This window comes from Passer montanus, unplaced genomic scaffold, assembly GCF_014805655.1.
Source record: "Passer montanus isolate IOZ18808 unplaced genomic scaffold, ASM1480565v1 scaffold32, whole genome shotgun sequence".
Taxonomy (NCBI): Eukaryota; Metazoa; Chordata; class Aves; order Passeriformes; family Passeridae; genus Passer; species Passer montanus.
The window spans coordinates 6,394,420-6,407,312 of NW_024367930.1; the positions used below are offsets into that span (position 1 = coordinate 6,394,420).

A 12,893-nucleotide genomic window follows, 5' to 3' on the forward strand; every position below is an offset into this window, starting at 1 on the left:
GTGCCATTCAGTTTCTAAGAATGTCATAATGTAATTGGAGCATTAAAGTGAAATTTGCGATGACAAACATTAACGATACAAAAGAGAGAAAATGTGGTTATCTTTAGTTTGACAGATAATGTCAGCTTTCTTGCAAGGCCCAGATGGTGCACAGGAAAATGTTGTGAACAGTTTTGTTTTAATATTTTTATGATGTGATATTTGGGGATACAATGTCACAAACATACAAGGAGGTTTACATTTGTGAACCATTGAGTACCGAGTCCAATGCTGAAGCAATATATAGGGAAAGCCTTGTCACTGATACAAGACTGTTGTTGCAATAAAGTTGAGATGCAGTGTAGCACATTATTATGTGGCATGAAGTTTTCTGTCTGTCTCTCTCTCTGGATATGCACTTCAAATCTTTCTCTCCTTTATATTAAAAGAAAAAAAAAAGAAAAAGAAAAAGAGAGGGGGAGGGAGAAAAGGAAGAAAATGATTTAACAATTATGCAGGAAATTATATGATGCTAAAATTGTACCATGTACTGCTCTTTCAATGAAGGGACTTTCTACAGTTATTGCACATTACAAAGGCTATAATTTTAGGGCGTGAAAAAATGTAGATTCCAAACAAAGGAAAATTTAAATATGTCTAGTGGATAAGGCAAGGCGAAACAAAAAGAAGGCAGCTGGAGAAAATTTGAGGGAACAGTATTATTTTAAGGGAAGTGACTTAGAAAAAACTATGCTTAAGACTCCAAGACCTGAAAGGCCCAAGACCTCAAAATGCTGGAATGTTAAGCATCCATCCTTGTGTTCTGTCCATGAAGTACAGTGTTGGGGAATTTCTTCCTGCCCCCATCACTTTGTGTCAAAAAGACATAATTTTTATGTAAGCAGCCATTCATTTTTTACTGTCTCTTTTCTGCAGCCCAGCAGACAACACAAAAGTTGATTCCAAGTGTTGTGAAAATTGCTAGATTAATGCTAATTAATCGCATATTTGGTTGACAGTTTTAAGAGAAGAAACACTGGTCCAAATGAGTGAAAGCGGAGAGGTGAGTGTGATTACTGCAGTAGGGTTTTAACACATGCTCCTTGAAAAACCTCTAAGACTTCCAACTGTATGACAAAAGCCATGTTTTTCACCACTGACAGAACTTGAAAGGTTTTTTAGATGACATAGCAAGAATTATTCTCTGCATAGTGTGGGGCTGCTACTACTTTTGGGATCTTTGAGTAGGATGGTTCAAAGCAGAGTCACATTGACTGTACCAAATTGTGGTTACATGTCTGCCTTTTCTGGTCATTTCTACTGAGGATGAACAAAACCAGCACGATGATACATAAGCTGTGAAAAGAGGTTGCCTCCAGTAGTTTGTAAAGGGCTTTTTTTCAGAAGTGTGATTTAGCACTGGTTAGGCTTTTTTGTTCAGTTTGATTCATTTTGTTTAGGTTTTTATTCTGGTTGCTCCTGTTCTTTGGCACATCTGCACACAGTTTTGCATGTAAAGCACAGCATGGCTTTAAAGGGGTAAAGTACTTAGTTTCATTGTGAGGGGAATTGATCTGCCAGAAAATTCTGTTACTCTCTTGGCTCTATTGTGGAGGGCACCCTCACCTCCTCTTCAAAAAGGTTCATGGCCAGTGTTTGTGGTTTGCTGCTTCTCTCACTGGATGAGTTAATAAAGTGAGTGTGAGCCTCAGAGCATACACAGCAGTGAGGTAGGGTGGACAGTAGGAAACCAACACATCCTGGTTAACAAACACTGTGGCCAGGATTCTTCCTAGAGATTCTGATGGGAGAAGATAAATATTATTCTTAAAATTTTTAAAGGAAAACTGAATAATTATATCTGGTTGAAGAGTACTTGAGAAAATACCTGCAAGGTAGGTCCAGGCCTCATGTTAATTGGAAGCCTTCCAATGCCTGTTAAAAAGGCAGGCATTTCAGAGAAGACTAGACCTTCTAGAAGCAAAGGTTAAGAGGGCACCATGTTCAGGGGAATTTCAAACAGAGAAGTTGGTGTTAGTGAGTACTCAGAGTTACATGGGCTGATTGGCTCAGCAAATCTTCCCTTTTTTTCACCTCCAAATCATTTGCCAGCTTCATGCTCTAGGTTTTCATATGGTATCCAATCTACAGCTAGGTGATGGTCTTCTGTAAAATACACATGGTTTTGAGAGTTAAAGCAAACCTACAACTCCACAAGCATGTTCTACTGCTATTCCTAGTATTGTTCTGGCAGGATTACTGTAAGGTAAGTGGGGATTCCTGTCAAAATTGGTTTTTTTCTTCTTTCCCCTTCTCTGTCATTACTGGATCCAGTTGCTTTCCCATGAAGTTCCCTGGTCCCTTGGCCTCCCTTCTTCCAGGACACCTTCAGGGCAGATGTGGGTCTGTAATGTTTCAGCAGTGAGAAAGACCCCATGCACCTGTGTTGAAAGCCTCTATTACCCACATCTTATTGTGGTAGCAGAAAATTGTCACCAAAGCTTGTCTACTGGCCAGGTGTGTTGGGAGGTAACCTATGCTTTTATACTTTGCTTTAGACAAAGGGCAACAATAAAGACTTTTCTTGGTAAGATCTCGATGGGAAGCTGCTTTGTGCCAGTAGAAGTTGTTTGTGACTCTTATGGCTCCTACACCAAGGGATGCAACTACTCTCTCTCCCACAGATGCTGTGTTTGTCATATGTCTCCTTAGAGCCACTTATATTTGTGAGCCAAGCAGTTCCTGGGCTCTTAGGTGACCCTGAGCCATTGGATTATTAAAGCTCATAAATCCTATTGAAAGTGTTCAGAATTTCCTCAGCTTGATTTCTTCCCTACAGTACTCTAATATGTGGAGGTAATGCACATTCTCTACAATGAATCACAGAGCTCAAGATAACCAGCTCACTGCATTCCCTGCCTGGGACTCTCCCTCCTCCTCTTTTTCTCACCATTTTCTCTCTGGCCCATTCTAACACCATAGTTCACAACACTCTAGCTGACTCTCTTCTTACTACTCTTTCTCTTACTCACCACTGCATGTTTTGTAGCTTTGTCCTATCGTGCATGCCACACATACGTATTAAAACAGTACTACTATGCTAAGTTTCTATATCAGAGATGTGTTTCTGTCCAGTCCAACTGAGAGCTGCTGATGAGCCCTTTCTGTGGTCACTTTAGAACGTCCTTTTTTGAGCTGCCAGCCACTCATCAGCCATGAAACAGGCCACTGGCCCTCCTACACTCTGACCTGAAAGTTCGCTAGTCCTCCTGCCTGTAAACATAAATTGAAGGAAAGGCTACAGCAGGAGAGACAATGTGCACAAATGCTAGCGGTCAAAGACAGAGTTCAAATTCCTGCTCGTCTTCTTCTGAAAGTCACAGCTGAGCAGTGCTGTAGAAGCTACAGTTTCTGGTCTTGGGGAGATCAGGCAACTTTTTTTTGGTGTGGGGTGAGGAACTCCACACTGTAATCTCTTTTTCAAGATACACAGATATGGCACATCAAACACAATGGGATTTCCAAAAGAAACTATGAGGGGATTTGAAATGTCAAATACAAAGAAATGATTCTTTGCTTTCAGTGGGGGAAAAAAAAGCTGCCTCAGCCCCTCCAGCAACAGATTATATTTTTAAAGGGTTGTTCATTGATCTTTCTCCAAAGAAAGAATCTGAGATTTAGGTACCTGATCTTAATCCTAATGAAATCCATTGCAAAATTCTTACTGAGTTCATTGGAAAGAGCATAAAGCTTCATTTTTATTGTCAAGTCTGAGATACCAGTATATGCTTTACACAAATTGCTTGGGAAATTTTCCCTTACTTGAGACATTGTAGCTGAAAAAATATTTTAGCTCTTCCTGAGAAGTATTTAAAACTGGAGCAATTTGGCTATATTTACATATTGTAAAGTGCCATTTTAAACAGACATTCTATATTTTTATGTTAATCTGCAAATTATGCATGATTAATTTGTTTGTAACATGTAGGACATAAAAATGGAAAGGAGTTTAAAAATAAATGAAACCCCCTAAAACTGATCTCTTTCACATAAGATTACGAAAAAATACATCAACAGTTAGCTTATCATACTGTTGTGCCTCAAACTGAATCACTCTACAACTCTATAACATAACAGACTTTATATGTTAGAGGGCTTTTTTTTAACTAGGAAGCAACTAGAAACAGCAGAAATGTGCAACTAGTTGTGCAAGATTTCATTAATTTATTTAGTAACACTAGGTGCCTTCTCTCCAGATTCCTATCTGTGATTGCAGAACTGCAAGAAGCTCTGTATATTTTTCTGACATCTCATACTTCCAGTCTTATGCTGGGTTTTGAGAGCCCAGTAAGGTTTTCTTGATTTCTAGGTGAAATTAAGAGATCATAGCTAGAAAGTATGCTTGCAGTGAACAAGTAATATAATCTGTTGTCATGCTTTGGAAATACCTTGAGCTGAGGCATTTGGTGTTGTCTGTTGGAATTTGTGTACCTACAGTTTCATGTGTACTTCACCTCTATATGTTGGTTCTATTGCACAAGGGCACTTGGCAACACCAGAATCCTAGAAAGCATGTGATGCTGGTTAATTGGTTAGCTGTTTTGCTCAGGAAAGTACTTGGTGAAATAGGTCCTGTGTCTTTTTTTCCCCCTTGAAATTTGGCCATGTAACAGACAGAAAAAGGTTGACACTGTAAGTCTGAAGAGTTGATCTAGTTCTGTTTTTGCTTAAAAACACAGCTTCTGCTGTGTTCATGACAGTGCTGACTTTCATGAAGATTAAATGGATAATTATCACTGTCCATGTTTACAGATCAGGACAGGCTGAAGCAAGTCATTGCCATGGTTTGCCACCTCTTCAATATTATGATTGTGCAATGATTGTAATTTTTCTTTCTACAAAGTCCTGAAGAAATGGATGTAGGCTGCGCATTCTGTCATATCTGACTGAGAAGGTCTAAGGTGACTTCTTAACAAAGGAACGCAATTTCACTTATTTTCACATGCTGTGTTTGATGCTACTCAACATTCTGAGTTGAAAAACTACATTACGTGATACTGGAGTGATACTGGGTTTTTTTTCCTGGTTATTTCCACTGTTGTTGCTGTAGCTGGCATCTTTTAGCATTTGGTAACTTGCTCTAGGCACATCCAGCCTCGTAGGAGAGGGTGGAATGAACTGCCAGACTACAGCTTGGATTAATTTTTATCTTCTTACAGATCTAATGTATAAGTTTTGGCTCTTCCCACTCTGAAGACACTCCAGTATCTCAACACTGGGAGACAAGCTGTGGACACGTGGCTGGTTTACGTGTGCATGGTGTCTAGTGACTGGAGCAAGGTTCCGAAACGTTCACTACTCTCGTCCCCTTCCCTTCTGGAGGTGAGTTGCAAGGCATTTAGTGAAGGCATGAGTGAGTACTGCTTTTGTGGTCCTGGCACAGAGTGCATCTTCTCCCTTCTCTGGGCACCCTGCTTGGGAGTAATGGAATGATGGGCAGCAGCCAGGTGAGGCCCTCTCCATTTCACTGCAGGTCCAGAATAGTTTTGATAACCATCTTGGAAAATTAACTTTGGTCCATTGTTAAGATGGCTGCAACATCAAATGGCAAAAAGCAAAGAAGTGGTCCTTGCCCTGTCACCAGGTGCAACACACGAGTGCCATTTATAACCTCTCTGCTGGTCTTTTTGCTTTCAACTGGAACCTGTAGCACAGTGTTAAAGGGAATATGTTAAAGAATGAAATCAAAAGTAGATGGAGCCACACAGGATCATCCTAAGAGGAAACCACATCAGGAGGTGCATTAGCAGAACAGGTTTTGGTGTGCCTGGCTGAATGCTTCTGATCTCTTGAAGCGTGCACCAAGAGCCGGCTAATGCACACCCTGTTGTGGCTCATCACTCACTGTATTCTTCCAGTCTGATTCCATTCAGCAGTCCCCAATAAAAGCAGATGTTTGCTTCTAAGGGGAAAGAGGGGTTCCAGGGGTGCAAGGATAATGCCTACTAAAGCAAACATTTTCCTGCAACACTCTCCTGGCCTTCTGTATATTTGTCCATATTTACTGGTAAGCATGTTCTGCTACATTCATTAACCATAGCAAACTGTCTTCTCTAACTAGGGCTTTCTGAAAGCACATAATGAAAGGAGTGCATTTTTAACTGTGTATTTTAAATAATAATTGTCTGTCCGTGGGAGTTGGGTTATTTGTATCACCGTAGACAGAAATGATCTCTATATTTCATAGGACCTTGCTGCTTTGTACTTATTGACTGTTTATTTTTCATCCATAGGATTACTAATTGCAGCTAGTACCAGACGCTTCTATCTCCTTTCAGGTTATTGTAGTAGAGGGCATTGTACCAGATGCATGGTTATTCACAGACATGCATTTCCAGCAGCTGAATTGCTGGATCTGCTCTAAATGATCTATGGCAATTACATTTGGCGTTGTACAGCTATAATTTTACTGCATATTAATAGCCACCTAGCAAAGAGGTAAATGCCCTTTTCTCGGCTGGGTGCAGAATGAATGCCTGGATGTATTCAATTGGGTAAAACGAGGCCTGGGTTTTAAATGCATAGCAGTGGTTTCATGTATCGGAAACGCGTGTGCTGGTGAATTGCCTGTTTCCCTCTGCCTTGATGGTGTGCAGCAAGGCTCAGAGAGAAACATCATCAAGCCAGATCCTAGATAGAGACATGCTGGGCAGGGGAGGGGGAAGGGGATCATGTGCCCCATTTTTAGTGGCTCATCTGCTACCACCCAAAATCTGCTGCAGTCTTTTTTTTGTGTAATTTTTTTTTTTTACCCCTTTCAGCAGCTCGGCTGATCAGCCTGAAGGCTGTCAGGTTTCACCAGCAAAAATAATAATTAAAACCACCCTCCCTAGACCTTTCATTTAAAGATGTCCTCTGGAGTCAAGGCCTATTTCCTTCCCTCTTTATTTTTCTTGGGGGTCGTGTGTCGGGGGCGACAGGGAGTGGGTGGGAGCAAATAACAAGGAATCGGAGGGGATTAACGAGCTTTCTCCTTTATTAGCCCCGCTCGGGTGCTTTGTCTCTGTGCTCCCGGCTGAGGATGGGCTGACGGGGAGGGCTTGGGGCGGGGGAACAATGTGACTGGAGGGGTCGGCGTGCGGGAAAGCCACCGGCGCACGGGCAGGCGGACAGACAGACAGACAGACACAGAGCCACCCCACGCACAGACAGACGGGCGGGCATCTCGGGCCGTGTGCGGGGCTGGGTGGGGTGAGGGCGGGCAGCACAATGGCGCCGGGGCCAGCGGGTGCTGTGCGGCAGCCGGGGCAGCGGCAGCCGGGGCAGCGGCGCTGAGCGCAGCGAGCGCGGAGCCGGCGAGCGGCGGAGCCGGAGCGCGGCGCTGCCTGCGGTCCGGGGCGCACCACGCTGCGTGGGCGGGGAGAGAGAGAAAGGCAGAGGGAGAGACTCGCAGACAGACAGTACAGCCCGGGAGCGCGGCAGATAAAGGACGGAGCACGGGGAGAGAGGAGCGAGCCAGAAGGGGATCCAGGCAGGCGCCGGGAGCGGACGGGCAGAGGCGGGCGGAGCGGCGGACCGGGCCAGGACAGGAGGCGGCCGGCGGGTCGGGCGGTGCCGCCGCGGCCACCGCGCCCGGGCAGCAGCGCGGCGCGGCGGCGGATCTCCTCCCGCGGCGGAGGCGGAGGAAGAGACCATGTCTTTCAGGAAGACAGTCACTGTACTGTAACAGCAGCGTATCCGCAGCAAAATAAACAAACCGGCCAACCAAAAATACCAAACAAACAAAAATAGCCCGAGCCGCCAAGACGCTGGGGGCAGATCCCGTTTGCAGGCAAGGTAAAAAAAAAAAAAAAAAAAAAAAAAAAGGAAAAAGAAAAGGAACGAAAAAAAAAACCAAAAACAAAACCCAAGGAAGCCAAAGCAGAATCTGTCGACATTTGTGTGGCGTGATGTTCTTTGTTGTCGCGATTTTTTTCTTGTCTATTTTTTTTCTTCCAGCATGTGTTTTCTGTCATTTCGTTGGAGTCATTCGCCCCATCCCCCCTCCACCCCCCCCACCCCCCCTCCGCCACCCCTCCCGGTGATCTTTTAATTTTTGAGGTCAGGGCGGCTGGAGCATGTGGAGTGGAGAGAAACAGGAGCTGTGTATGAAACCGGGGCTTGCCTTTATTGCGTGCGATGGGCAATTATTAATAGCGGCTGCAGGATTCCGGCTCTAAGATGTGGTATTTACTAGAGGGGGAGGGAAAAGAAAAGGAAAAAAGGGTGTCGCTCGTAGTGCGGCGGGGCAGGATGCTATCGGTGCTGGAGCCGGCGCCTCGCACGGGACTGCGGAGCGGCAGCGTAGCGGAGGTGACAGCCAGGTAGGGCGGGAAGGGCTCGGCGCGGTCGCGGGGCCGCCTGCCCCGCGGAGGGCGGCGGCTTCCCAAAGTTTGGGCCGCCCGGCGGTGATCGCCAGAGGCGCTGCCGGCGGGAGCACAGGCGGGTCGGGGTCGGGCGCCGAGGTGAGGTGGCCGGGAGCCGGGCTGGGGCAGGGGAGACGAGCGCCAGGGACGAGGGGGGGTCTGCGGGGGGAGCTCGCCCTCCTCCTAGCAGTCATTTTAGCTAAAATGCATCAGACTCTTAAGTAAATCTCAACTTTTAGTCGCTGATTTGTGAACTGCATCGCGGGATCCGCTTTCAAAGCCGTGTTTGCTGGAGGGCAAGCCTGGGCTGCCTGGACTGGCATTGTTCTTAAGGGTGGCGATGTGAGGGCAACAGATTTACTTGATGCTTCCTTGGCATCTCTTTTTGCATGCAGTGGAGGAGGATCACAGTCCAGGTGTTACAGCCGTATTGTTAGGTGTCCCGTTTTCACAAAAAGCAGTTCATGTTACTCCGCTTGGTGTATTCTGCCTACTTGTCTGTGCGTCTCAAACGATATCGCTTGTAAATCTAACCCCGACGTGCTCATCTAGCGCAGCCATTGCGCAGCCTTGTTTAATTGCTGTTATTTATTTTGCCTTCATTCACCGCGTCAGCCAGCGGGGGGGAACACGCTCAGATTCCGGGCGCATTTTTACGTGCTAGGTGTGTCTCTGCGCTTCCAGGTGTGTGCGGTTTTGCTTAAAACTCATCCCGCCGCCGTGTGACATCGCTGTAAATGTGCCGGGAGGGGAAACAAAAGCATTAGAGAGCGACACAAGTGTTCTGTGCATCACCTGTTTGACTTCTCTGCCATTGCAATGCTGAGCCAGATGCATGCCCGGTGCGCGTTCTTCTAAATGGCATATGCACATTTTAGGCAAGTACAAGGCAATCGAAGCTGAGGGTGATGGGGAGGGGGTAAAAAAGCCAACCAAACCAAAACCGTACTGTAAACTGATCTGCAACTTTTTCAATCGCGTAATTTAACTGCACGCTGATTTTGTTTTAGCAGTCTTCGTCACGGATCGAGGCAAGTTTGTGTGCACAATTGGGCTTGCAAATTGCTAATCTCGCACTGACTTTGCCTCTCAGTTCCCAGCTGGGCATGGTTACCTTGAGAGCTGTGGTATCAGCACTGTCAGAGCATGCTCCGGTGGGGAGATCGGGTGTGTTCTATTTTTAATACTATTTAATGAAGATGCTTCTCACTCTGCAATATACGAAGCATAATGGAAGAGCAGAGCGATGATTGGTTATGGATACTGGAAAAGGAAAAATGCAAAGGTAAAAATGGAAATCCCTCAAATATTTCTATTACATTAATGAAAGAAAATGCAGCTGTGCAGAAAGGGGATTGATTAGCTTATTTTAAGCTGAAGAGTTTAATGGTGTCTAGGATGCTATTTTTTTTAAGTTTTTAAAAAAAGTTGCATGGAGCAAACTAGATAGATTATTTTGTGCTATTGGTAAATCTTATTCTATGTGGGCATGCTTATGTTGAAGAATATGCCTTTTTTTTAATAGTGAAGTATCTTACAGTGGAGTAGCGCTAAGGAGCATCTTAAATATTTTTTTTTCTTGAGATAACCAGTTTGAATGATTAGCTCTATTTACATGCTTATTGCTAGCTTCCTGAAGCGGGAGTTTTGAGTTTTTATTCCTTGCAGTTAAAAGTTAATTCAGTTGATACTAAAAATCATTGTTGCATGCAATGCTCACAGAATGCAAGCGGCTGTAACTCTCTTGTGAAGTGTAAAGGAAAATACCTATAGATAGCTACAGTGTATGCCACTTGGCAAGATCCATGGAGATACTTTTGAAAACTGCCCTGTTATGTTCAGTGTACTTGTAGTCAGAAATGTGTTTATTAGCTATTTGAATGAATCCACACACTTAGAATCATGTAGAGAAACTCGCCTTGATTAAAGATGTCTTCTGTAAAACAACTGTATTTTCTCTCTGTTGTCTGCAGTTTTACAGGATGGTGGTCTAAGAAACAGCTGAGTACCCCTCCTGCAAAATCCTTTTGCAAGCAATTATTTCTTTCTGCTCTGTGCTAGTCATTTTGACTGCCCCTGGGCTAAGTGTGCAAGTGAGGATTGCTCAGACGAGTGTTGCACCACATCATACCCATGAAGGAAAAATTACATAATGGTGATAGAGGAAATGCCAAGAGATTTTTAACACAGGTGTAATTATAGTTCTCAGAGAGGGAGAAAACAGTGCAAAAGTAACTTTGAGACTTCATTCTGTTGGAGAAAAACTGTGGGCCAAATCATGTTTTCCTGATGGTGCTGCTTTTCCTGTGGGCTTTACTGGGGTTATTTGCATGATTACAGTAACTAGACTTGGCCTGAGAAATCTGTTACTAAACAGAATTTCAGGGAGTACATAAAAGAAAGCTAAGAAAATTTAAAATCTGCTGCGCTGTTGACTTCCTCACAGATTATGATTTTGAATAGCTAACTTTAAACTTGGAATGAATAGGGGGGAGGAAAGGTGTACTAATTCTAGGATGGCTTACTTACAGTCTGTCTTGCGTCCTGTAGGCATTGGTCTTGCTGCAGTCAGGGAGAGCTTTAAAATTGGCTTCATAGTTTAATCAGTGCTAAAGACAGACACTGGGACAAATTTTCAGCAGCTGTAAATTGATGTAGTTTCTTTGGTCTTAAGAACAGTGTAGACTTGCTCCAGCTGGTGATAACACCTCTCTGCTTATAACATACAAGATCTGTAATTTGCATTGAACGGTATTACCAATTTTGTTGGCATTAATTTCAGAGTAGGAAAATTATTTTGGTAGACTGGCAAATCCTTGTTTATAGGGACTACTCACCAATGAGCGGCTTGATCTTGTGAGTGCTCCCTGCTTAATTTCCTTGATAAGTTTCAAAGCTACATGTGTGTAAGCTACCTGATTATTTAAAGGAAATGCTATTCATGTTAAGTAATCTCTTTTCAAACATATCATTACAGATTGGCCAGTTGAGAAGTAATGTGACTGCCATGCAATAAACTTGCAAAATCCATTTGTCCCCTGCTTATTCATTTATTAGATTTGAAGTTCTGTATTAATGTTCTTAGCAGGTAGTAAGTCAAGCAAATGGGTCCCTTTTTCTTCTAGAAGATTGAAACATTCATCAAACAAGTAAAAGTAATACATGGCAAAGACTGTACGTTCCAATGGAGAGCTCTTGGTTCTGAAGATTTAAAATACTGTGTATGAATATCTGTGTAGTAATATGCATTTCTAGGATACATTCTATTTTGATGACAAACTGCAATCCAGGTAAGTTAGATTTTCCCTAATTCAAGTTGGATAAATTGAATTGCAGATAAATTATGCAAACCATGTGAGGTCATGCATCTAGTGATCAAGTGGGACCTATTCTGGTCTCCAGCCTTGTAACTGGGTCACCCCTGGATTGTAAGTTTCCCTGATTAATTGCAGGTATTTGTTTTTTAATTTTTCCACTTGATACATGAAATGCTGATTTTCAGAAACATGTAGATGTAAGTAAGTTTACATGTTTGTAACTGTCGAAGTATTCTATTTTTACATAGTAATTTAATGGTAAATTTAATGGTAAGCTCTTCTAACAAGGAAGTAACTTCAGAACAATTGCAAATAATGACTCTTCTCTGGCTTGTTTGGTTTTTTTTTTTTTAATTGTTGTTTTTTTATTAAGATAAATTAAACCTGCCTATAAATTCATGTAGATGTATTGCTTACTCCTTTTGGACAGAATATGTCCTTCTTAAGAAGGAGGCTTAAACCCAAATCAGAAGAACAGCCACTATGGCTTGCATGAGTATGCTGGTGTTCTCACACACACAGACACACAGTTTATTAGAAAAATTAAAAAGAAAATATACCATACAACTACAATACTTTGTTTTAATTAAAACTAATTTTTTGTAAAGAACATCTGTGGATTCTAGGCAATTCCTCATTTGCCAATGAAGGTCCAGACTGCTTAGTTATAGGACTTACAGCTGGTTAGATGTTTGAAGTGACTCTAATTTTCGGCTTCATGTTTCCTCATATATTGGTTTTACAGTAGGCAAGATGTATGATTGGGTAAATTGAATTTCCTTAGCTTATCTTAGTTTATGAGAGCACATAAATAATCTGCATTAACGCTTAATGTGTGACATAGTCAGTCCAAAGTTGCGAATTGGATTGATTCCAGAGAAGGAGCACTGGAGCTCTCTCTCACCTTTCAGGAAAATACCCTAAGCAAACACTTCTATAATGTCCTGCCACAGCTGCCCTCTTCTACCTGGTAGTTATATTGCTGGTATTTACTACTTCTTCCTTTTTCACTGTTGTAGTTTCCAGGCTTTCAGGTAATCCACCGCCAATACACCTCTTTTTGGTTCCTTGGAAAAAGTTGTTGTGGGAAAAGTCTCCTTTCATTCAAATATACAATTTTTTAGTCACATGGTGCAATCTTTAAAATGTGTTCGATCATTCTAGAGTTCTAAATAGGCAATGAGCTGTTACA

The 12,893-nt window shown here is 42.9% G+C and overlaps 1 protein-coding gene across 22 annotated transcripts in view; it reads left to right on the top strand.

Annotated features, from left to right (window-relative positions):
- Positions 1-12,893, top strand: part of ARPP21 (cAMP regulated phosphoprotein 21) — a 197,417-nt gene that overhangs the window by 50,367 nt on the left and 134,157 nt on the right. For 17 of the 22 annotated variants that reach the window (XR_005628159.1, XM_039715082.1, XM_039715089.1 and 14 more), the window contains exon 2: positions 5,199-5,361. The gene's annotated coding sequence lies outside the window, so the exon portion shown is untranslated. Of the gene's footprint in view, positions 1-5,198; positions 5,362-7,448; positions 7,816-8,077; positions 8,343-8,459; positions 8,484-9,388; positions 9,670-12,893 lie in introns of those variants that run through there. The other 5 variants (XM_039715073.1, XM_039715074.1, XM_039715078.1 and 2 more) reach the window with 5 other exon arrangements.